The following is a 9634-nucleotide window of genomic DNA, read 5'->3' on the forward strand; positions in this document are numbered from 1 at the left end:
TTTCAGTGAATACTAGGCGGTCTGATCAAAGATACCATCTGATCATTGCCTTCTGGGAATTTCCAGGCTCCAGACCTTGGTTTGGGCCTAGAAAATGCATCTAACAACCTTACCCCTAGGGGGGCCTTGAATAGACAATTGCTTGCTTTAGTCTCTGTTAATTAGACAGAAGCTTCCATAGGTTCAATGCAACAGTACCACTTGCTTACCTTTGTTCTGAGTCTGTGCTCACCTCTGTGGTTAAGTAGGAAAACTGTTCTGAGTCTGGGACCTGAGTCCTCAAGGCTCTCTTCAAATTGGTGTGCCCATGGTCTGGATCTGAGATGCCAGTCTACTCCTATTTGACAGTTTCTACTCTGGTCTGTTATCTGTGTTGTCTTGGGATGAAAAGATGAATTACTGTGATTTTCGCTTAAGTTTCTTGATCACAACTGAGTCTAGCACTCTTTTTTGATCTTTGTTAGAATAGCTATAGGAAAAACTGGGCTGTACTGCTTCCTACTATCCTTGTTGATCTTCCTAATATAAAATAATTATTGATTAGCTCCAAGTATAATTTAACCAATTAACACCAAATTGACTTTTACAAAGGGATATTTACTGAGAGATATAGGAAGAAGGAAAGTACAAATCAACTTCCTGTATCCTAGAGGCATATTTTCTTTTATACCACCTGAGTTCCTGGAAAGACTGTGTTCAAATGTGAATTGATTTCTACAAGGCATTCACTCCACCAAATTCACTTCCAAGTGCAGGGTAGCCAGCAGGCAAGCACTTCCTCCTGGCTACCCTTGATTTACAGCAGGTCATCAGTCTCAGCTGCCTGTAAGCTCTCTTATAGACTCCCATTCCTGGCCCTCTGATGGCTCAGTCTTCAAGCAGGCCATTGGTACTTTATTAGAATTGGCTTTCAGTCAACTCTAGTATGAACTTCTGACCTTTTAAAGCTCACAGGTACTCAGTTTGTGAGCTAATCACTTCTCAGCTAATATTCTTTCGCCTAGGAACAGGAAATAATAGACACAACAGAGACAGAAGTAATAGCACAGCTTTGTCCTTCTGCTTTCCTGTGGCATCTGAGTGAAACACTGAGACCATTCCCTCACCTGGGGGCTCACAGTATTTATTCCTCCTTATTTACCACAAAGGAAAGAAAGAGATTGAGTTGACCCCATGGTAGTCTTTCATTTCCAACTCAGCAGTCAACCGAACTACACACAGTAAGTGGACTGAAAAATAGTCCAATAGAATACCTGAGCATGTGCCAAAGGGGAGAATGAGGCCCAGGAGCAAGCTTACTAAGCATCAGCATGAGTTCTCTGTGCATGCTCCCAGGATTGAGCTCTAAATGACCAGGCACCCACTACATAGTGTGATAAAGATTATAATCATAGTCAACAGTCATGTAATGATTCATGGTTTACAGAGCATGAGATAAACACACATTTGTGTATATATACATATAGATAGAAATATATATATATATATATATATATATATATATATATATTTGTTGTTGTGTAGTTGTTCAGTCATGTCCAACTTTTCATGACCTCATGCACTCCACTGTACCATGCATGCCAGGCCCTTCTATTCTCCATTATCTCTCAAAATCTGTGCAAGTTTATGTTTGTTATTTCCACGACACTATCTATCTGTTTCATCTTCTGCTGTCCCCTTCTCCTTCTGCCTTCAAAGTTCCACATCAGGATCTTTTCCAATGAATCCTGTCTTTTCATTATGTAATCAAAGTATCTGAACCTCAGTTTCAGTATCTGACCTTCCAGTGAAGAACCTAAATTAATTTAAGTATTGACTGATTTGATTTCCTTGCTGTCCAAGGGACTCATCTCTCTTGATAGCCCAAACCTCAAGGTCTTTCATTGCAACTGGAAATTTAGCTTTGACTATATGGATCTTTGTCAACAAGGTGAAGTCTCTACTTTTTGGTATGCTGTCCAGATTGGCCACAGCTTTCCTTCCAAGAAGCAAATGTCTTTTAATTTTGTGACTGGAGTCACCATCTATAGTGATCTTTGAGCCTGAGAATATAAAATTTGCACTGCTTCCATTTCTCCTCCCTTTATTTGTCAGGAAGTGATGGGACCAGTTGCCAAGATGTTTGAGGTTTTTTTTTCTTTTATGTTCAACTTCAAGTCAGGTTTTACACTTTCCTTTTTCACCTCATCAAGAGGCTTCTCAGTTCTTCACTTTCTACCATCAGAATGGTATCATCTCTATATCTGAAATTGTTGCTATCTCTCCTGGCCATGTTCATTTCCAGCTTTTGATTCATCTAGCCTAACATTTTGCACGATGGAGTCTGCATATGAGTTAAAAAATGAGGTTAAATATATAGCCTTGCTGTACTCCTTTTCCATTATTCCATGTTCAGCTCTATTCTGGTTCCTCAGGAGACAAGATGATCTGCCACTCCTGTCCCTTTGAGAACTTGCTACGCTTTGGTGCTATCCACACAGCCAAAGACTTTAGTGTAGCCGATGAAGCAGAAGCAGATACTTTTTCTGGAACTCCCTTGCTTTCTCCATAACCCAGCAAGTGTTGGCAATTTGGTCTCTAGCGCTTTTGCTTCTTTGAAAACCAGCTTGCTCTTCTGGTTACTCTTGGTTTATAGAAGCTAGTTGGCAGAATCATAAGCATAACCTTTCTGGCATGTGAATGGAATTGTTTGGTAATTTGAATATTCCTTGCCATTGTCCTTCTTTAGGACTGGGATGGATCTTTTCTGATCTATTAGTCACTGTTGAGTTTTCCAAATTTGCTGCATACTGAGTGCAAGACTGTAACAGTATCATCTTTTAGGATTTTAAATAGCTCAGCTGGCATTCTAGCACTTCCACTAGCCTTATTGTTACCAATGCTTCCAAGGGCCACTTAATTTCATTTTCCAGGATGTCTGGCTCTAGATCAGTAACCACACCATGGTGGTTATCTGGGATGTTAAGATCTTTATGTAATTATTGTTGTTTTGTGTATTCTTGTCACTTCTTTTTAATCTTGGTTACTTCTGTTAAATCCCTACCATATTTGTCCTTTATCATGCCCATTTTTGCATGAAACATTCCCTTGATATCTCCAATTTCTTTGAATTCTTGTCTTTCCTATAGTATTGTTTTTTTCTATTTCTTTGCATTGCTTATTTAAGAAAACCTTCTTATCTCTCCTTGCTATTCTCTGGAATTCTGCATTCAGTAGCATGTTATATTTCCCTTTCTCCTTTCCCTTTTGCTTTCTTTCTTTTCTCATCTATTTATAATGCCTTGTTAGACAGCCATTTTGCTTTCTTCTTCTTCCTTTTCTTTGCACTGTTTTTTGTTGACATCCCCTGTACAATATTCTAACCCTTTTCCATATCTCCAGGCTCTTTATCTACCAGATATAATCCCTTAAATCTAATCATCACTTCCACTTCATATTCATAAAGGATGCTATTTAGCACCTACCTAGGTGGTCTGTTAGTTTTCTCTATTTCCTTCCATTTAAGTCTGAATTTTTCAGTAAGAGATGAGTTATAGTCAGCTCCAGGTCTAGTTGTAACTGACTGTGTAGAGCTTCTCCATCTTTGTCTGCAAAGTATATAATGATATGATTCCTATATAGACCATCTGAGGATATCCATGTGTAGAATAACCTTTTGAATTGTTGAAAAAGAGCATTGGCTATGACCAGCATGTTATTTTGACAAAACTCTCTTAGTCTCTGCCATGCTTCATTTTGTATGCCAAGGCCAAACTTGCCTGTTATTGCAATTATCTTTTGATTTCCTATTTTAGCATTGCAGTCCACTCTGATGAATGTGACATCTTGTGTGTGTGTGTGTGTGTGTGTGTGTTATTTCTAGAAAATGTGGTAGGTCTTCATAGAACTGAGCAACTTTGGCCTTTTCAGAAGAGCTTGGAGCTCAGTGGTTGAAGCATACAGTTTATATCACTGTGATGTTGAATATTTGTCTTGTATTCAAACAGATAGTCTGTCATTTTTGATATACCCCAGTGATGCTTTTCTCACCCTTTTATTGATTATGAGACCTACTCCATTTCTTCTAAGAGATTCTTGTCCATAATAGTATGTATAATGATCACCTGAATTATATTCACCCATTCCTGTCTATTTAAGTTCACTGACATCCAAGATGTCAATGTTTAACCTTTCCATCTCCTGTTTGATTGCATTCAGCTTACTTTGCTTCATATATTTTATGAAACATCAAACGAGCTCCTCCACTGTGACAAGGCAATGATCCAGGAGGACACACACACACACACACACACTCACACAAGCACACACATATGTAAAATATATATGTGTATTTTATACATATCATACAATTTGATCACATGACAGTACTGTATATTACAGGTATCATTGCTCCCATTTTAGATGAAAAAACTGACTCAGAGTGTCAGAATAAGGTTTCAGACCCAGATCAATCATGAGCACAAGTTTGATATTCTTTAAACTCCACAGAAAAAGTCAAATAATCAGGAGTGGAAATAAAGGGGGAAAAAGGCCCAAGAGTTCTACGCCTAAAGACCCTGAAAGGGAAATAAAATATAAGGGGTAGAAGAGAGAAAGACTAAATCATAAGAGATACCTACTTACAAATTTATCCCCACTCTACTTATAAACCCCAAGTGAAGGTAAGTATTTGTTTAAAATCATAAACAGCTAACAGCTCATTTAGTAAATACTGAGTCAAAGTGCCCCATAAACTCATATTTATATAGCCCCTTTGTCCTCCCCCCCACCACACACACATCAGACCTGTGATTTTATTAGTGTAGGGGAGCTCCCAACGAGGAATTTATTTTACCAATGCAAATAGAGCACCTGATTTGCAACTTAGAGTCTTGGAAAATTGTTTGGGACCCTGAGAGATTAAGTGAATCACACCTATCCATTGTGTGTCAAAGATGGGCCTTGAAACTGAGTCTTCCTGACTGTGAAGCTGGCCCTCTAGATGGCCTCCTATAGAGACCTGTTGCTGTCTCTCCTATAGAATTTTATTACTAACAAAGGACTTCTTCACAACAACCCAATGATGTAGGTGACACAAATGCAATTTTATACCTATTTTAGAATGGAATGTATACAAATACCCCGTGTAGAAACTGAGGCTGAAACAGGTCAAGGTGCTTGTCTCTGGTTGATATGTGGCAAAGCTGTCACATCAGACTCAGGTTTCCCGACTCCCTAGTTCAAGGCTCTTTCTCCTCTTCAGGAGCTGAATCTTCAATCTCTCATGTTTCATTTCATTCCTCAATTATTCATCGGGTTGCTCCGTTCCTGCCTGCAGTATTTCCTCTTTCTTAAGAAGGTTTCTACCAAACACGGCTATGGTTCCCAAGTACATTAAACCAAAGAATCATTATCTTCAATCCATCATCTTCATTAATATTTCAAAGGATGAACTCCAAAAGATAACATTATAAATATCCATCTCACCTGTCCTTCTTGTTAAGGTTTTCTTTTCCTCCACATATTAAATGTCATTCTTTCTTTCCTTCCTTCCAGAAATTTAAACATATGTGGACTTTGATAACTCTTGACTACATACTAAGAAACAGTAAGTTGTACTCTGAATTTTCAGTTGGCCCACATTCGGCAACCTATTTAGATTTAGCTCAGATCTTAACGGTCAATTTTCTAAAGAACTTATAAGCTAGATATTCTAAGTTTGGCAGGGAAAAGAAAAATTACTACCAATTTTTTGCTTTTTTTTAGTGCCTAGAATGAATAAAACAGCTAAGATTTCTTGCTCTGCATGCTCTTTTACAGTTTAGCAAAATCAGGAGAGGAAAATTCACCTGCAATTTTGATATGAGACCTGACAGGACAGGGGCTGCAGTTCACAGAAAAATCCTGATTGAAAGATTTATCTTCTGGAAGAAATCCATGGAGATAAAGTGGCTAGATAACAAGGGATGGAATAGCAAACGGTAGAAACTGGTTCTTACGTTGTGTATGAAATGGCATTCTTTTGTTCTTTGTATAAAATATTCTAAATAGCAAGCCTCCCTCCCTATATTAATTGGTGGGATTTAAACATGTTGGATAGAGGGCCCACATGGCATTACTTCTGATTGGCTGAGAGAGAAAGCTTGCTAGGAGGAAATAATCATTGCACAATGCTTTCTTTCTGGGCAGGCTGAGGTATAGCAGATTGAAATGTGAAATGGGAATGGATCTGCAAAAATCATAGCCTGGCATCTGCAGGCTATCGCTTTCAGAAGTAAAAGCACATTATTAAACCTCAGATTGGTGATAGCACCCTCTGTTTAACCTCCTCTGAAAAGCACGTCAAACCTAAAACCTTCACATTGTAGTTCTCTGTAGTCAAAGATGACGTAGCTGATGGTGTGATTTTCTCTGTACGTACGTGTGGAAGAAAAGACTGATGGTGTGCTTGGCAGCCCCTGCCAGGCTGATGAATCTATCCTTTGGATAAAGACTATGGCCTTTGCCTGCAGGGCCTATCATTTTGCAGCCCTGTCTCTTAGCCTGGCTGATAGCATGAGGTCTTTGTTATTTCAGAGTCTCCTCATTTAGAGCTGATTGCTTTATGCCTATACTCGTGAATATTATACAGCTTCTAAGTGGACATCATTCTCATCTCAGGATCAGTGCAGGGCCCTTAAATGCAATGAGTATCACTTTAATTGTTGTCATTGATTTGCAGGATAGCCCTTGGGATGTTAACAAGCATTGTAAATATTGAATAACTCGATGCCATTGTAGATACCTCACTGGGGCAGGAGCTTTTGTAGCCTTTTCATACAGTATTTTGTCTGCCATTCTGTGAAAAGATCACTTCTTTGTTTCTGCTTCCTAGGCTGTGTCCAAATGAGGTCAAATCTGTCTTTCAATTCAGTCTCAGCCTTAGTTCATTTAAGTATAGGAAATTTTTAAAAAGGCATACATTAATGGAATCTCTACATTTGCAAGAGAAATTTTTCTTACAGTATTCTTGGAATGTAGTCATCAAGCCTTTGCTTGAAGACTTCCAGAGATGGTGAACTCACTACCTTTTTAGGCCATCCACTCTACTTTGGGAAAGCTCTAATTATTAAGAGGTTTCTCTTTCCATCATTCTGAAATATGCTTAACAGTAATTTTCATCCATTAGAACTAGTTGTTTCATCTGCAAACAAGCCAAATAAGATGAATCCTTTCTCCATATGGACAGTCTCCCTTCTATACCTTCATTAGATCCTCATGGGGCATGATTTTGAATTCTTTCAACATCTTGTTCACACTTTCTAGATATACTCCAAATTGTCATGGGAACTTTTGATCAACTGCAACTCTAAGTGATCAAAAAATAAACAACTTAGGAGCAGGATCTATTAAATTTTCTTTTATTTAATTCAGGTGATAGTTATTTTGTGATTCCAGTTCTATCATCCAACACACTTATCATCCCTCATAATTGTGTGTCACTTGAAAATTAGATCAACATTCAACCTTAATCTTTGTTCAAGTCACTAACAAAAATGATTAATAGAATGATGCCAAGGACAAGACTTTGTGGTACTTCCTACAAGGTGACATTTTCTGTTATTTATCAGCATTTGGATGTGGTTATTAAGCCACTCTTAAATACACCTAACCATATCCTCATCTAGCATGCGTTTGCAAGGGAAAAACAAAGAAATCTTGTCTAAGTCTCACTAAAATATAGCTAAATTGCATCTGTGGCATTTTAAAAATGTATCAGTATAGTAACACTAATAAAAAGGTTATTCTGGCATGTCTTATTCTTAAAGAGAACATGGAAGATTATAGTGATTATTGTTTTTCCCCCTTTACTCACAAGCCATTGCTTCAATTACACTAGAACCCCATTTCTATCAAAAAGTTATTCTCATTGGAAATTGATGGTTGCTATTCAGGTTGAAAATTTACATGATGATTCTCTCCTTCACACGCTAGGGTAGTGGATCTCATAGTTGCTTGGATTAGATGACCTCCAAAGTTCCTTTATGTTTCAATGCTCTACAATTCTACCACATTGTATTAAATAAAAGACTTAATATCTCAATGTAATGTAGACTTTGATCAATACATTGTTACCGTATCATAATCCAATATTCCTGGGGTCATTCTGCTCATCTAAGGTTAAGAGGAGAAAAATTTCAGTCCTTAAAAAGTCTAATCAGTCTCTTTTGTAGAGGTAAACTGCCAAATCTTTGAAACTAGATTTGCCCTGCCTTTTAGGACTGTGTGTGTGATAGCTGATAGTCCTGCAATGCCAGCCAACTAGAGAGAATGATGACACTTGTAACAAAAGAGCCATTCACATTTAGGGACTGTTAACATTGCTATAGGAAAATGAAGTTTGCAGATGAAGAACAGCTCAAAATCTGGTGTCAACTGTCTTCCTTTGGCAGGTCACCCACACTTCACTCAGATCCGAGCTTGCAATTGCAGATATTAATTGCTTTGAAGTTTATCAATCTACCAAAAGGCATATGCAATCATCTGATGAACTTGGGATTACCCTCCAATTCAAGCATACCCAATGTGGTTTTGATCATCTGGACAAATGTGGTGGGTGGTTTAATGGAAGAAAGTTCAATAGCAGTCAGACATAAGAGTTCCAGTCACAGTTCCACCATAACTGACCACTTCACCATGGACAAATCACTTCACCTCTCAAATCCTCAATTTCCACATCTGTAAAATGGGAGTAACAATATCCAACAATTATGAATGAAACAACAATTATGGCACAGTTTAGCAGATACTGGTGGACTTGAAGTCAGGGAGACTAGGATTGAATCTTGTTCCATACACTTAGTAGCTTAAGCTCACCTTTGGCAAGGGGTTATTGGACTTTTCTGAGTCTCAGTTCCTTTATTTATAAAATGGGGATCATAATCACATCTATCCCTCAGGTTTGTGGGAAGCAAATGAGATAATGGAGGTAAATTGCTTTGCAAACATTAAAGAGCTATAAAAATGTGAGCTATTATTACTCTCAGACCAATGTTTATCTTCATGTTTTTTTTTAAACAATCTTGAAGGTTGATTTCTGGGTCCAAAATACCTATAAGTAAAGTGTAGAGGTCATAATTTCTAACTTCACATCCTCCCTGGGACTCATGACCACTTAATACCTTTCTCCCTAGGTGTTCAGAATGCTGCCTTTAAGAGCTGCTCTTATGTATACTGAGGTTAAAGTATGCCATTTTGGACACTGACCCTTTAAAATATGCAAGAACTTGAGTAGGATCTCAACTGAACCTTACATTTTCTTTATGACTGGTGGAGATTAATTGTGTCCTTTCCTTCTTACCCCCAACGAGTATGAAATCATTGCAATGGAAATGTTTCTGGCATTCCAGGGAAATGTGAGCCCCTTAAAAACAGAAATTATTATTATTGTTTCTTTGTGTCTCCAGAGTCTCAAACATTATTTTACATAAACTATATGCTTAAATGCTTCTTAGCTTCACTTTATAATGCTTTAGAGGACAAATTGGGTGGCTTTTTTTTCAGAACCCAGAGTTTGTAAACAAACTATATATATATATATATATATATATATGTATATATACATATATACACACACACACACACACACACACACACACACACACACACACACACA

The 9634-nt window shown here is 37.8% G+C and overlaps 1 long non-coding RNA gene across 5 annotated transcripts in view; it reads right to left on the reverse strand.

Annotated features, from left to right (window-relative positions):
• Positions 1-7106: 7106 nt before the first annotated feature.
• LOC138141790 (uncharacterized) overlaps positions 7107-9634 on the reverse strand; it is a 147917-nt gene continuing 145389 nt past the window's right edge. The window contains exons 5-6 of one of the 5 annotated variants that reach the window (XR_011163267.1): positions 9273-9382; positions 7107-8697 (exon numbers count right to left, since the gene is read on the reverse strand). This is a non-coding gene — a long non-coding RNA (uncharacterized lncRNA). The remainder of the gene's footprint in view (positions 8698-9272; positions 9383-9634) is intronic. The other 4 variants (XR_011163265.1, XR_011163266.1, XR_011163264.1 and 1 more) reach the window with 4 other exon arrangements.

This window comes from Petaurus breviceps, unplaced genomic scaffold (genome assembly GCF_028583685.1).
Source record: "Petaurus breviceps papuanus isolate PSGF00001 unplaced genomic scaffold, PetGlider_PUasm1.0 90491, whole genome shotgun sequence".
Lineage (NCBI taxonomy): Eukaryota > Metazoa > Chordata > Mammalia > Diprotodontia > Petauridae > Petaurus > Petaurus breviceps.